The 17240-nt window shown below is 42.6% G+C and overlaps 1 protein-coding gene across 1 annotated transcript in view; it reads left to right on the forward strand.

The window, feature by feature from the left end:
- The first annotated feature begins 1250 nt into the window (after positions 1-1250).
- LOC124620302 overlaps positions 1251-17240 on the forward strand; it is a 227146-nt gene continuing 211156 nt past the window's right edge. Inside the window, exon 1 of the mRNA XM_047146975.1 lies at positions 1251-1376. The gene's annotated coding sequence lies outside the window, so the exon portion shown is untranslated. The remainder of the gene's footprint in view (positions 1377-17240) is intronic.

Here is a 17240-nt window from a genome sequence, read left to right on the forward strand (position 1 = left end):
CTGCTGAAACGTTCTTGTGATGCCTCTTGTGAGAAGGAGAAATGCGTACCATCACGTTGATGAAGGTCGGATTGTAGTCTATCGCGATTGCGGTTTGTCGTATCGCGACATTGCTGCTCGCGTTGGTCGGAATGCAATGACTGTTAGCAGAATACGGAATCGGTGGGTTCAGGAGGGTAATACGGGACGCCGTGCTGGATCCCAACGGCCTCGTATCGCTAGCAGTCGAGATGACAGGCATCTTATCCGCATGGCTGTAACGGATCGAGCAGCCACGTCTCGATCCCTGAGTCATCAGATGGGGACGTTTCCAAGACAACAACCATCTGCACGAACAGTTCGACGAAGTTTGCTGGTTGCCATTGGTTACACGTCTCGGTCACCTCATGTTCGCATTGACGGCACTTTGAACAGTGGACGTTACATTTCAGATGTGTTACGACCCGTCGCTTTACCCTTCATTCCATCCCTGCGATACCCTACATTTCAGCAGGATAACGCACTGTACGGGCCTTTCTGGATACAGAAAATGTTCGACTACTGCCCTGGCCAGCGCATTGTGCAGATCTCTCACCAATTGAAAACGTCTGGTCAATGGTGGCCGAGCAACTGGCTCATCACAATACGCCAGTCACTACTCTTGATGAACTGTGGTATCGTGTTGAAGCTGCGTGGGCAGCTGTACCTGTACACGCCATCCAAGCTCTGTTTCACTCAATGCCCAGGCGTATCAAGGCCGTTATTACGGCCAGAGGTGGTTGTTGTGGGTACTGATTTCTCAGTATCTATGCACCCAAATTGCGTGAAAATGTAATCACATGTCAGTTCTAGTATAATATATTTTTCCAATGAATACCCGTTCCTCATCTGCCTTTCTTCTTGGTGTAGCAATTTTAATGGCCAGTAGTGTATTTGCAATAGCGACCGATAACTTACATACATATAACATTGAACACTAATAATCGTTCAAACATCAACTGAAAAGTACCGCGGTTAATTAGCTAAGGTTATGGCACGATTCATACTACATTCCTGCCATTTCGCACTACTCGCTGTTATACTGGTAACTAAACTGATGGATTCCACATACGTCGTTATTCAACTGTAACCCCGTCGGAATATTCGGTATTCCGTAGTGAAAAACAACTTGTAAACATCTGGAACCGTGATAACGGTTACTCCAGACTAACCGTCCGGCCCATCTGTATCAAGTAGGCAGAGGTCGCGAGCTGGGAGGCGGCAGCAGTTATCGCGTGTCCTCGGCATTCACAGAGGGGCAGGGGGAGTCGGGCAGGCTGCGGGGACCCGGGACACACGACCGGGCGGGCACTGCACCGGCGACGGCGGCGCCGAGCGGAACCAACCGGACGTCTTTCGTGAGTCTTCTCGTATTTATTTCGTCACCAAGTATCTGTTTTCTTTGTTTTTCAACCATATTCCACGACCTGTAGCGCAAAAACTTTTTCGGTGCATTCCTGAACCGGTTCTCGTCATTTGTGAATTTCAGCAGACTACTGCTCGTTACAGCTTATTTTAAACAGTGGTGCTAATAACAGTCCTTCTTATTGTCACATGTTCCAAGTTCTCGAAGCAGGTTCCTGAACGAATCTTGCTTTTGATAAAAGCGTGTCGGATTCGAACTACAATAGAAACAGTAGACACTTGCTGGAAGCTCTCTTAGAGTGGCAAAGTATGTCGGCCGCGTTTCCTAAGTGGCGTAACTGAACAGGAATGTGGAAGCCTGTTAGACGTTGAATTTAGTTAGGTACGGAGGGTGATTCACGTGTTACGATGCAAGTCAAAAACTACTGGAATGAGAGTGTGAAAAGTATTACAAAGTGTAATAAAAAAAAAAAAAGTTGCACGTTTCACAGAACAATAAAACAAATCGTATTTTACCTGATATAAGACGCTACGGACTATAAGACGGATCTTAATTTTCAAACAATTTTTTTAAAATTAACCTTTTTATCATTAGATTGCAAAGCCATAGTAAAAAAACTCGTAATTTTTAAAACCGAGCTGACCTTTTAAATCTATGATAATTGTACTTTGAATTTTTAACTTCTTCTCCTTCTTTCTCCTCGTCGTCATCGTTGACCTCTTCCTATACAATGTCATCTTCACTGCCATCGAAAGCGTTACGTATGCCGCACTTCTCGAAAGATTGAGCGATAATGTCTCACTCTACACCACAACTATTTTATCCACTGACACAATAGTTTTAAAGCTCCCTACGTCGTGAATTCGTGTCGGGTTTCATCCATCCCTCCTCACGGAATAACAGTACGCTATTAATTTCCCTGTCTCAGTTTCTCTTTCACTGAATTTTTCAAATGGCTACTTGACCGATCTAGCGCAAGAAGAGAACTTTCCTTCAATAAAGTATCTTTTTTCTCTCCCATATTCCATTAATCCATAATTTCCTACCCGAGCCATTCATCCAGTCCTTGTCATGTGCGTGAAGAACAACAGCTGGCGTTATTGCAGAAGGTTTTGGTTTGCGTTTGAAAATAATCATTGGGTGAAGTTCAGTACCGCAAGCGCAACGTGAGAGGACAACAGGGAAGTGCATTTTTTCCTTTTACAACTTGTTTTTACAGTTACAGTTTTAGCACCTTTCATACCAACAATTCTGTTACACGGCCCATCAAATGTCAGAGCAGTTTCGTCCATATTAGCTACGTGGCTCAGTTCCACACTAGCCGTCTTTCGATGTCAAACAATAAAGCGATCGAAATGATATTCGTTGCACCGTGCACATCTAATGAATGAAATTTCCCAGCAGCTACAACGGTTCTTGCCAACATTCGGCGGAAAACAGACTTGATTCACATTTAAAAATACTTCTTTATAGGGAATCAATTTTGATGCCTACCATGGATACCGGAACATCGCCAGAAAAAGCAGTGCTGAACCTGAACATGAGCAGTACTGTAGATTGTAACTGAATTTCCACGGTTGTGTAATTCCCCGTTGGCTTCGAGTAGCGTTTGGAAATTTTGAGACCTTACAGTAAAGATTTTATTTTGACGACAAAGATGAACATCACACGCCTGGGACGTAAGTGTATAGTCTGGCAGTATTACTTGTCCTATGCATCCCGGTTGGCACTCGTCGTCTGTAGACATGGTGTCACACATAACAGTACCAGGAATCTAATGTGAGACAAAACCTGTTACCAGCAACGTACAGTTTCTAAACCATTCACAAGATATGTTCCGTAAATCGAACTTGTTACTTACTCGATTTGGAGCAGGTAACGTAAACATTTTGTAACGAATCGGCTAAACGACTGAATTCTTGAATAACTGGCAAAGCAAGTTTGCCACTAGTTTCTCCTGTGAAAACACCAAAACTTCAGGCAAAACTTTGCCAGACGCGATAATGGTATAGTGCAACGTGTACGAATGCGTAGTTTCATGTATAGTTCTGACTGCGACAAGTGTTCGTTTTTCTCCCTTACTCGCCAACACGCGTCGATACTCGCACCCTATGCGGTCGCTGTTGATCACGTAATCGCGATTAAGACTGGTAATAAGTGACTTAGTGTGTGTGCTGAAAAGTGCTGCAAGGTTCTCTGCATCTCCGATATTCTCTACCTCCGTGTTCGGGGCGTATTTCGTGATGTGCCTGTGACTAATTTTATAATCTGATTTGAAATTCTTTGCCCGAGACAAAGATGCAGCAAACGTAAAATCTTTTTTAATCGTAATCCGAAGCGCTGCACTCGCAGCCCACTGCTGGTGTATTCTCCTTGTCACACGCTCGTAACGCAGACCATATTCGACAGGTCGATCGAATGTCGATTTGTTTATCGACTGCTGCTGGTCGTATCTTGTCCCTCCTTTCATGACGTCTGTTACCCACAGTGCCAAATGCTTCTTCCTTTTCAGGGGCGATATCGCTACTTTCTTTCGCTAAATTTGCAGATTTCAATCTGTATGTTCCTTGGCCAATGTTACCTCTTTTATTTTCTACATTTACATCTACATGGATACTCTGCAAATCACATGTAAGTTCCTGGCAGAGGGTTCGTCGAACCACCTTCACAATTCTCTATTATTCCAATCTCGTATAGCGCGCGGAGAGAATGAACACCTATATCTTTCCGTACGAACTCTTATTTCCCTTATTTTATCGTGGTGATCGTTCCTCCCTATGTAGGTCGGTGTCAACAAAATATTTTCGCATTCGGAGGAGAAAGTGGGTGATTGGAATTTCGTGAGAAGATTCCGTTGCAACGAAAAACGCCTTTCTTTTAACGATTTCCAGCCCAAATCCTGAATCATTTCTGTGACACTCACTCCCATATTTCGCGACAATACAAAACGTACTGCCTTTCTTTGCACTTTTTAGATATACTCCGTCAGTCCTATCTGGTAAGGATCCCACGCCGCGCAGCAGCATTCTAAAAGAGGACAGACAAGCGTAGTGTAGGCTGTCTCCTTAGTAGGTCTGTTGCATTTTGTAAGTGTCCTGCCAATAAAACGCAGTTTTGAATTTACTGCTTTTAGATTTGACTGATTTATCGTGTAACCGAAGTTTAATGAGTTCCTTTCAGCACTCATGTGGATGACCTCACACTTTTCGTTATTCAGGGTCAACTGCTACTTTTCGCACCAATCAGATATTTTTTCTAAATCGTTTTGCAGTTTGTTTTGATCTTTTGATGACTTTATTAGTCGATAAACGACAGCGTCATCTGCAAACAGCCGAAGACGGCTGCTCAGACTGTCTCGCAAATCGTTTATATAGATAAGGAACAGCAAAGGGCCTATAACACTACCTTGGGGAACGCCAGAAATCACTTCTGTTTTACACGATGACTTTTCGTCAATTAGTACGAACTGTAACTACTACGAACTGTAACCTCTCTGACAGGAAATCACAAATCCAGTTACATAACTGAGACGATATTCCATAAGTACGCAATTTCAATACGAGCCGCCGCTTGTGTGGTACAGTGTCAAAAGCCTTCCGGAAATCCAGAAACAGGGAATCGATCTGAAATCCCTTGTCAATAGCACTCAACACTTCATGTGAATAAAGAGCTAGTTGTGTTTCACAGGAACGATGTTTTCTAGACCCATGTTGACTGTGTGTCAATAGACAGTTTCCTTTGAGGTAATTCATAATGTTCGAACACAATATGTGTTCCAAAATCCTGCTACATATCGACGTTAACGATACGGGCCTGTAATTTAGTGGATGACTCATACTACTTTTCTTGAATATTGGTGTGACCTGTGCAACTTTCCAGTCTTTGGGTACGGATCTTTCGTCGAGCGAACGGTTGTATATGTTTGTTAAGTATGGAGCTAATGCATCAGCATATTCCGAAAGGAACCTAATTGGTATACAGTCTTGACCAGAAGACTTGCTTTTATTAAGTGATTTAAGTTGCTTCACTACTCCGAGGATATTTACTTCTACGTTACTCATGCCGGCAACTGTTCTTGATTCGAATTCTGGAATATTTACTTCGTCTTCTTTTGTGAAGGCATTTCGGAAGACTGTGTTTAGTATCTCTACTTTGGCAGCACTGTCTTCGATAGTATCTCCATTGTTATCGCGCAGGGAAGGAATTGATTGTTTCTTGCCGCTAACATACTTCACATACGACCAGAATCTCTTTGGATTTTCTGCCAGGTTTCGAGACAACGTTTCATTGTGGAAACTGTTATAGGCATCTCGCATTGAAGTCCGCACTAAATTTCGAGCTTCGCCAATCTTGGGGATTTTGCGTCTGTTTAAATTTGGCATGTTCATTCTGTAGTTTCTGCAACAGTGTTCTAACCCGTTTTGTGTACCAAGGAGGATCAGCTCCGTCGTTTAATTTATTTGGTATAAATCTCTCAATTACTGCCGATACTATGTCTTTTAATTCAAGCCACATCTGGTCTACACTTATATTATTAATTTGGAATGAGTGGAGATTGTCTCTCAGGAAAGCGTCAAGTGACTCTTTATCTGTTTTTTTGAATAGGTATATTTTTCGCTTATTTTTGGAGGATTTGGGGATTACAATACACAGTTTCGCTACGACAACCCTGTGTTCACTAATCCCTGTATCGGTTCTGATGTTCGTTATTAACTCAGGAATATTTATTGCTAAGAGGTCATGCGTGTTTTCACAACCGTTTACTATTCTCGTGGGCTCATGAACTAACTGCACGAAATAATTTTCAGAGAATGCGCTTAGCACAATTGCGGATGATATTTTATGGGTACCTCCGGAATTAAACATGTATTTCCGCCAATATATCGAGGGTAAATTAAAGTCACCACCAACTATTATCGTATGAGTCGGGTACGTGTTTGAAATGAAACTCAAGTTTTCTTTGAACCTTTCAGCAACTATATCAACTGAATTGGGTGGTCGGTAAAAGGATCCAATTATTATTTTATTCCGGTTGCCAACAATGACCTCTGCCCATACTAACTCACAGGAAGTATCTACTTCAATTTCGCGACAAGTTAAACTACTTCTGACAGCAACAAACACGCCACCGCCAACCGTGTTTAGCCTGTCTTTTCGGAACACCGTTAGGTTTTTCGCAAAAATTTCGACTGAGCTTGTGTCCGGCTTTAGCCAGCTTTCAGTGCCTATAACGATTTGAGCATCAGTGCTTTCTATTAGCACTTGGAGCTACGACAGTTTACAACTGTTATACCAATGGTTCCTTTATCTACGTTATTCCTGTGTTCAGCCTGCTACCTTTGTTACTGAAGCCCTACTTGTGTTTTCCCGAGACCCTCTAACCTAAAAAAAAAAAAAAACCCAGTCCACGCCACACAGCCCCTGCTACCCGTGTAGCCACCCACTGCGTATAGTGGACACCTGACCTATTCAGTGGAACCCGAAACCCAACCACCCTTTGGCGCAAGTCGAGGAATCTGCAGTCTACATGGTCGCAGAACCGTCTGAGCCTCTGATTTAGACCCTCCACTCGGCTCTGTACCAGAGGCTCGCAATCGGTCCTGTCGACTATGCTGCAAATGGTCAGCTCTGTTGTCATCTTGCAAGCCAGACTGGCAGCCTTTACCACTTCTGTTAACTGCTCGAAACCAGAGAGAATCTCTTCTGATCCAAAGTGACACACATCATTGGTACCAACATGAGCCACCACCTGCAGTTGGCTGCATCCTGTGCTCTTCATGGCATCCGGGAGGGCCCTTTTCCACATCTGGAATGACTCCACCCAGTATCCACACGGAGTACACATTGGTTTTCCTACCCTTCTTGTCAGCGAAGTCCCTAAGGGGCCCCATAAAGCGCCTAACGTTGGAGCTCCCAACTACCAATAATCCCACCCTCTGCGATTGCCCAGATCTTGCAGGCTGTGTGGTTTCCCCTGAAACAGGACAGGTGACAGCATCTGGCTCAGCGACAGTGTCAGCCACAGACAGCACCTGGAACCTGTCTGTCAGAAAAACCGGGGAGGCCCTACGTGCGGCCGACTGGGAAGTCTTTCGCTGCCTGCTTCGCCCAGGGGCGACCTCCCACACAAAAACAGGTGAGAGGTCAGCCTCAGTGCCAGCAGTAACTGGGCTGGCCACCGGTGAGGACCGATCGGAGGACTCTGACGTGATGGACGTCCGTTGGATCCCCACGGCCAGCCCACAACAGTGGTGCCCATCCACTGCAGCCTCAAGCAGTGTAACCGAAGCCATCACAGCCTGAAGCTGAGAGCGAAGTGTCACCAACTCGACTCGCATCCACACACAACAATCGCAGTCCCTGTCCATACTAAAGGTCATGGAAAACTAAACTATGCAGATAAACGGACTATCGACTAGCGCTACGGAAATCTACCGTAGAACTTGACGAAAACGCACGGACTGTGTCATAGTAGTACGCAGATATTCAAAAACCTAACTACCGAAGCACTCAGGTGAAACCAAATAATTAGCCCCTGATAAGGAACTTGTAATATGTCACAAAAGTGGTTTATTTTCTGACGCAAACGAAAACGCGAGAACTGTGGCTATAAGATTTTAAATTTACACGCGGATACTCAAGAAACTAAACTATTAAAGCACACAGATATAATAAAATTGAAACTGCTTAGGAACTCGTAAATGTCACAAAAGCGGTTTACTTATCTGTAGCTGCGTCTGTCGCGGTCGGCTATTACTGCCTGACTTTAACTGAAAAGGGTACTTTTCCGTAGTTCTAGCTCGTAGTTCTCTTCCAGAACCCACTGCGACTTCAAGGTTCCCGAACTACCACTAACAACTTTAGTCCACAAGTTTCGACGTATTCCATTTCATCACTTTCAGCTTCGTGATACAATTCTTCAATACTGACATCATTCTGCAGCTCCAAACACCACTCGACGATAGCCGCTCGAACCAATTTGGAACGCTGAGAACCGGAACTGCCTGGTGTGGGTAGTGCATTGTGATGCGTGTGTCTTGTGATTCCCACAGCGGCAGGCTCACAAATGCTCGTTTCAGTGCTGGTCGAAGGCAATGCGTCATCCATTACCACAATTATGGTGCAACTCCTAAATTATGGTAAAGACTATGACATTACTACATAATGCAACATGTGACTTACCGCAAATTACTTACTGTACAAGGCGCATCCCATATATTATTAACGAACGGTCACTGTATTGTTTCACAAAAAATATTGTATTCCGTGGGGTGCAACATCAGTTCACTGCAAGTATGTTGGGGCTTGCGACAGACTTACCACAGAAAGCAAATCTTTCCTGGGGGAAATAATCACTCTTTATAATTTGACTGCTCACAATCAGTGACAAACAGGAAACAAGGGCAGCACATGCGTGTTCTTTTACAAGATCTGGCTTCAAATGGCTCTGAGCACTATGGGACTTAACATCTGTGGTCATCAGTCCCCTAGAACTTAGAACCACTTAAACCGAACTAACCTAAGGACACCACACACATCCATGCCCGAGGCAGGATTCGAACCTGCGACCACAGCAGTCGTGCGGTTCCGGACTGAGCGCCTAGAACCGCGAGACCACCGCGGCCGGCTTTTACAAGAGCTGTTTGGAACGTAAGGTCTGATGGATCGCGAAAGGAAAACCACAGTGAAAATAAAAATAAAAAAAAATTATAATCTAAGTTACCCACACCTTCCAGCTACCTCTCTAAATAGACGCCATTCTGACTTAGGCATTTGCCATGACGTTGTACAAACCTTCCAGTACACTCGTCACAGAAAGCAGCCGCCTGTGTTGTCCGCAAATTTTTTACGCTTGTCTGCCTTTCATTGTTTGAGGCAAAATGTTGTCTTCGTCGCCAGCAATCAACGTGAGCAGAGATGAACAATGGAGGAAGCCAGTTAAGGGCTTATTGTGGGTGATCAAACACTTCGCATCGAAAACGCTGCTGGAGAGTCATCATTGCCCCTGCAGAATGTCTCGAAGAAAGATATGAATGACACTTGTGCTATGTGGGCTCCATAGCTTCAGGCGAAATCTCTTACAAAATTTACATACTTGGCGGGAGACACTGTTGCTTTAGGAATTCCTATGTGATCACTTTGCTCTCTAAACTGAAACGAGCGACGTGAAGCGATCGACAGGCACACATCCGTGCAAAGTTCCATCGAAGTTTCACAGTGGTTTCCATTTCGCGCCTAATCGGACCTTACTTTCCGAATATGCCTCTTATCTGTGCACACTCGGTGCCACGCCTCGGTTTAAACAAAACGTCCTGTGGTCAGCTGCTGATGTTCTTCCTGAAGATTCCACAGCATTTCATTTTGCACCTGTTTTCATACAGCAGGGCTTAAAAGGTTACTTCTACGCTACTGAAACTGCTTGAGGTAATTGATTCACCTGCCTTGCTATTATTCCCTAGTGATTTATATGCTTTATGAACGGTCCAATTTCAACCAGTTCCGAAACTGAGAAAGTTACATATAAAAAAAAAGTAAAATGTTGCATTATCCGTGTAGGAGTGCAACACAGAATCTCCGCTCACAAATCAGGTGTCTTGGCCACTCGGCTACTGTTGCTTTCGCTGAAGCATGTTTACCTTTATGCTCATATAAACGACAATGTTCTAAGTTTCTTTTCCCGATTTCTCGGAAAATACACGTTTCCAGATAACATTCACGACGACGAGAAATGCCCAGTTCACAATTATTTATCAATACATTTAATTTTGAGTCGATTTAGTGTCACGAACTTTAAGGGCGATTTTCTCAGAATCTGGTAGGTAGTGAGGGAAAATATCTTGCAGTCCTTAATTTTTGTTTATACACAAGCTATCTGTCAAAAATGAACCGAACTGGTTGACTGTTACATCGTCTCTCTCCCTCTCTATCTCTATCTCTTCTTTAACAAAGGGTATCGCTCTGTTACGTTTGCAAACGTGGAAAAAAATATTTATAAGCCGTGACGTCGCGTACTTTTCGCACACTAAAATATACGCTAACGATCATCACTGTTGCTATGTAAGCAAATAATTCTGAGTAAAGGTAGCCAACACACACGAATAACTCAAAAATACATGCGATTGTTTAAAATTGTAGTAGTTAATGTCCGATAAATAACTATTGTTCCAGAGAGAGACACGATATAATCATCTAAGTAGCTGGATTATTATTCCCAATGTTACGTAAATTCTTTCTTAAACAGTGTCCTTTTGTGCTGTCAATTATGATTCGAATAATATTTACGGCAGTGGAAACAAGATTCTTACCAGTCAGCGATTTACTCATAAGCAAGTCTGAGCCTCGTACTTTTATTTATTGTCTTTGGGTTCGACGAAGCCTATATTTATAATGAAAACTTTTCTGCGAAGAATATTTTCTTTTCCTGATAGCAAAAATATGTGAAGTATTTTTCCCTGTTATCTTGTGTGTGAAGCCAGAAAATCGTGTGATTGATTACATTTCACGAAATGGCTGCCATTGCGCCATTACGACATCATCATCATCAGTTATCTGCTATATTAGCAGTGCCTTTGCCTCTCCATTTTCTGCGATCCATTGCTTCCTTCTTAAGGCTGCTGTATGTTGTACCGTCCATCATGTCATCCAGTATCTGGAAACTCTTCCTTCCTCGCTTCCTTTTCCCTTCTACATAACCTTCTAAAGCTGTTTTTATCAGTCCGTCATTCTTTCTTAATATATGCCCAATCCAATTTCTTTTTCTTCTCTTTATTACATCTAGTAACTGTCTTCTCTCTCCCACTCTTCTCAGTACCTCTTCATTTTTTACTCTGTCCATCCAACTTATTCTTTACATCTTCCGCCATGTCCAGATCTCAAAAGCCTCCAGCCTTTCTCTGTCTTTTTTCCTCATAGTCCGTGTTTCAGCGCCATATAGAAGAACACTCCATACAAGACATTTTATGAGTCTCTTTCTGAGTTCTCTGTCAAGACCGCTGCAGAAGATTCTCCTTTTCTTATAAAACGCCTCTTTTGCCATTGCTATCCTTGTTTTAATTTCTGTGGTGCACTTCCAGTCGGTGTCTATCCTGCTTCCAAGATACTTAAAATTTTGCACCTGTTCTAGTGTTTCTCCATTCAGCACAATTTTTATTTCCTTATTTCTTCCTATTGCCAATACTTTTGTTTTATTTGTGTTAATTTTCATTCCATATTTTTTTCCGTTAGTTGCAATGGTGTCCACCAAATCCTGTAATTCTTTTTCCCCTGTGGCTAGAAGGACCATGTCATCAGCAAATCTCAAGCACCCTACTCTTCTTCCTCCAATTTCTACTCCTTTGCCATCTAACGAGCATTGGTCAATCATATTTTCCAAGTACAGGTTGAAAAGAGTAGGTGATAAACAGCATCCTTGTCTTACTCCTTTCCCTAGTCTGATCCAGTTTGTACTTTCTCCTCTCACTTTAACTGAAACTTTTTGATTAAGGTATAATGAGTTTGTAAATCTTCTGGTTTTCCAGTCCACTCTCTTTTCCCTCATAATAGTCGCCAGCTTGTCCCAAACCACATTGTCAAATGCCTTTTCTAAATCGATGAAGCACATATATAGGTCTCTTCCTTTTTCAATAAACCTTTCTCCCAAGATTCGTAGGAGCCCTATTGCATCTCTGGTGCCCGTATTCCGTCTAAAGCCAAACTGCTCCTCGCCGAGATTCTCCTCTATTACTTTTTCAAGTCTTTTATTAATTATTCTTAACAGCACTTCGACTGCATGTGAAATGAGGCTGATTGTCCTGTGCTCGCTGCATTTCTTGGTTCCTTGTTTTTTCGGTAATGGAATCATTACTGTTGTCAAAAAGTCCTCAGGCCATTCACCACTGTCATATATTTTATTACATAACCTCAATATTTCTCTTATTCCATTGTGATTCAAGCATTTTAGTATTTCTCCCGGTATTGTATCTGTACCTACTGCTTTGCCATTTTTCATTGCAGCAATGGCAGACTTTACTTCTTCCATTATGATGGTCGGTCCTTTCTCTTCATCACTTACACTGTTGTGTGATTCAAGTTCCAGAGTTTCTGGTTTGCTATTTGTGTCATATAGCTCTTTTATATATTCTTCCCATCTCTGGAGGACATCGTCACGATCTTTGTACACTACCTCTTCGTCTTTACTCAAAATTTCCATAGTAGCACTTCCTGCTCTGTTTTGTTCCCATGTCATAGTCTTTACTCTGTTGTATAGTAAGTCGTATCTTCCCTTCCTGTCCAGTTCTTCAATTTCATCACATTCCTCTTTTCCTAGCCTGCTCTGTTTCTCTTCGCAGTTCGTTATTTAACCTTCGGTATATCTTTCTTGCATCTTCAGTGTTCTTGTTTTTCAATTTTCTTCTCTCCTCCATCTTGGAAATCATTTCTTGTGTGACCCATGGTTTTTTTGACCTTTTCCCTTTTACATACCCTATATTTTGCTGTTCTGCTTTAATGATTCCTTTTTTCGGCATATTCCAGTACTCGTTGGCATTATCAGGTGCTTCTTTGTCTCGTAATGTGTTTAGAAAGTCCCGAGACAGCATTTCTGTAATTTGTTCTTTGTTGGACCTTATCTTCTCTAGATCCCACTTCTTCACCATTGTCGCCTTTTTCAGTTTTTTCATTCTTATTTCTATTTCTGCCATAAGTAAGTTGTGGTCACTATTAATATCTGCACCTGGTAATGTGTGCACCTTCTTGATTCCATTCCTGTATCTTTCTTCTACCAGTATCAAATCGATTTGGTTTCTGTATTTATCCCCTGGTGATTGCCAAGTGTAGAGCCTCCTCTTATGGTTCTTGAACCATGTGTTTGCCGCTATCAGCTGCCTTTCCCTGCAGAAGTCAATTAACCATTCACCTCTGTCATTTCTCTTTCCAAGACCATGACTGCCTACTATGTTTCCCTCTTTCCCTTCTCCCACAATGGCGTTCCAGTCTCCCATTACTATTTTGCAGCATTTTTTATTTTCGTCCATTACTCTCTCTATTACACTGTACCTTTCCTCTACAATTTGGTCATCATGTTCTGAAGTTGGCATATACACCTGGACAATCAGTAAATCTTTTTGTGCTCCTTTCAGCCTTACACCAATAACCTGGTCATTTACATAGTCTACATATTCCACACATTTAGCCAATTCCTTTGTCATAATCATTCCTACTCCATTAATTCCTTTTACTTCTCCTCCTGAGTATTAGAATACATATTCATCTGACTGCAACTCTCCATGTCCATTCCATCTTACCTCAGCAACTCCTACGAGGTCCATATGATTCTTTCCCATCTCTATTTTAAGGTTTTCTAGTTTTCCTGCTTGTAGCAGAGTTCTGACATTCCAGGCACCAATTCTCGTTTTGATTTTTCGCCTCCTTTCAAGTTGTCCCCCCCGGAGATCCGAATGGGGGACTATTTTACCTCCGGACACTGATTTAACGTGAGAGGAAGCCATTTTTTGTGCATAAAATGGAGACTGCATTATGCAGGGAAGATAATCTGCGGTGGTATTCCGTTGCCTTCCGCAGTTCTGGAGGCCGCCCCTCACATGGGATACAGACGCCTTTTGCAGCCGCCCGCTCCGGGTCAGACGCTGCATGAGAAGTACAGGTTGGAAAATGAAAGACCCCTAGCCCTCGAAACCTAATAGCGTCAGGACAGACGACAGACTGTCACGCTTTTGCTTAATGATCTGACGCTAACTTACTAAATTAGAAAGAAGGCTGTACTTTGAAAAGCCGGCTGCCTCGTCGTTTACACTAGGCAGGTGTTGTTTATCTGCTGTTGGTAGCTTCATATTTACTGCACTACAATGTCTATTTTTTCGAAGAAAATACTTGCCAGCATGGAAAATACTGAATCCTTTGTACGGCACAAACACTAGTCACGTAACTCTAAAACGCACGCCGCTCCCACTCGTGTGGCCAGAACAACTACCGATATATGGAGAAAAGGTGTCCAGTGAAGAATGTTTCTAATTTAGTTTTAAACTCGTAGTGGTTCCCAACGATCTGCTTCGTGTTAGGCGGAAGCTTGGTGAGTACTTTATCACCAGTGTACGTAATCCCATTATCAACCCTGCACAAGGAGGCAAATCCCAGGTGAACACTGCTTTTGGGTTTTGTATTGCGATTGCGTTAATCAGACTTCATCTGAGGTGGTTTTTAGTGCCATTAAGAAGTAGGGAAAGTCCGGCTGTAACGACATATCATTTTGTTTTTAGAACATTTTGCTTCATAAATCGTGAGGTTAAATAACATTCATATCAGGACCATTCCTGATTCACTTTTAGCTTTCGTTATCTCTGTGCAATGTTTTTAAATTAATATAAACCATACGTTTTTGACATTCTTTTAAGAAGTGCATAGTAGTCCATGTCATTTTGGACTGATGTCAGGGTAAAACGACATAGGAATATGAAAAAGTAGTAAATTGAGATAAACATTAGATATTGGCTATATTTGATAGATTTGTACTTAAGAACAAATAAAATACAATTTCTGAAGCAATTACCGAGCGAGGTGGCGCAGTGGTTAGCACAGTGGACTCGCATTCGGGAGGACGACGGTTCAATCCCGCGTCCGGCCATCGAGATTTAGGTTTCCCGTGATTTCCCTAAATCGCTTCAGGAAAATGCCGGGATGGTTCCTTTGAAAGGGCACGGCCGATTTCCTTCCCCGTCCTTCCCTAATCCGATGAGACCGATGACCACGCTGTTTGGTCTATTCCCCCCAAACAATCCAATGCAAATCCTGAAAAAATTCTTGAACAGTATCAATTAAGGTTTCCCAGTTCATTCGTATGAAAAATGAAGGCTCAAAGTAAAATTACAAACGTTAATTCATGCAGAAACAAGAATATAAGCTCCGTCTTTTTTTTTTAATTTCACCAATCGCATCAATCTCAAGACTTTACAAATAAAGTTTTTTGTTCTGTGGCTTACTCCAGCACATTCAGCGTTTGCCCACAACTTACACTGCTGACACGTTAGCCAATGTTCTCCGCGTTTTGAATGCGAGTAAAGTTCCAAGAAGTAAAAGCAGTGTAAACCTTCGGAAACATCATTGTTGTCGCCAAAAAGGTCTTTCTCGTACAATATTCCTTTTCCAAAACTAAGTATCATCTTTGCTTCTTTTCTATGCAGCACATTTTTTTTTCTCGCGTTTCTCTTCGTGTCTCTGTTGAAGTTGTTTCACGTTTCCTTGGAGGTTCACAAACAGGAATATCTATAGTCGCTGCTGGAGCAGAGGGGAGTTCTGGAAACATGTCATGTTACGAGGGCGGGGTGCAGTGTGCTGCTTCTCCATAGGTTTTAGCAAATAGAGGACACATTTCATACTGGGAAACTGTTCTTCCTGGATTACACTCAAGGCACTTTGTTACTTCATGATGAAAATAAATTTGTAGTGGGCCAAATAAATGACCTTGTGGATGACATTGGGAGTTCACTGAGGCTTTTTGCAGATTATGCTGTGGTGTATCGAGAGGTTGTAACAATGGAAAATTGTACTGAAATGCAGGAGGATCTGCACCGAATTGACGCATGGTGCAGGGAATGGCAATTGAATCTCAATGTAGACAAGTGTAATGTGCTGCGAATACATAGAAAGATAGTTCCCTTATCATTTAGCTACAAAATAGCAGGTCAGCAACTGGAAGCAGTTAATTCCATAAATTATCTGGGAGTACGCATTAGGAGTGATTTAAAACGGAATGATCATATAAAGTTGATCGTCGGTAAAGCAGATGACAGACTGAGATTCATTGGAAGAATCCAAAGGAAATGCAATCCGAAAACAAAGGAAGTAGGTTACAGTACGCTTGTTCGCCCACTGCTTGAAGAATGCTCAACAGTGTGGGATCCGTACCAGATAGGGTTTATAAAAGAGATAGAGAAGATCTAACGGAGAGCAGCGCGCTTCGTTACACGATCATTTAGTAATCGCGAAAGCGTTACGGAGATGATAGATAAACTCCAGTGGAAGACTCTGCAGGAGAGACGCTCAGTAGCTCGGTACGGGCTTTTGTTAAAGTTTCGAGAACATACCTTCACCGAACAGTCAAGCAGTATATTGCTCCCTCCTACGTATATCTCGCAAATAGACCATGAGGATAAAATCAGAGAGATTAGAGCCCACACAGAAGCATACCGACAATCGTCCTTTCCACGAACAATACGAGACTGGAATAGAAGGGAGAACTGATCGAGGTACTCAGGGTACCCTCCGCCACACACCGTCATTTGGCTTGCGGAGTATGGATGTAGATGTAGATGTAGAAACATGACACCTAATGGCTGAGCCGGCCGGGGTGGCCGAGCGGTTCTAGGCGCTACAGACTGGAACCGCGCGACCGCTACGGTCGCAGGTTCGAATCCTGCCTCGGGCATGGACGTGTGTGATGTCTTTAGATTAGTTCGGTTTAAGTAGTTCTAAGTTCTAGGGGACTGATGAGCCCAGCAGTTAAGTCCCATAGTGCTCAGAGCCATTTGAACCACTTTGAACCTAACGGCTGGAGCCAATTAGTGCAGTGAGCAGCAAAACAGAGCACAAAGATAGCATTGTGTCCTTAGTAAAGCAGACACTTTCAATATTCCTATGACACGTATGTCTATACAGCAGAAGTATTACTTTATTATCTACAGAGGGCTTCACAGAAGAACAAAAATTCTTGAGTCACTGTGTGATGTTGTTGCATTAATTTGTTCTGAAAGCGGAGGTGATATTCAAGACCATAAAAGTGGGTTAAAAACTGTGAGCCATCTGAGGAGGTTAACCTTGCATTACAGCGCAACTGTTTCACCAGGTATCCAGTCTAGCTTACCAA

The sequence above is a fragment of the Schistocerca americana genome, chromosome 6, assembly GCF_021461395.2.
Source record: "Schistocerca americana isolate TAMUIC-IGC-003095 chromosome 6, iqSchAmer2.1, whole genome shotgun sequence".
NCBI classification, from domain to species: Eukaryota; Metazoa; Arthropoda; class Insecta; order Orthoptera; family Acrididae; genus Schistocerca; species Schistocerca americana.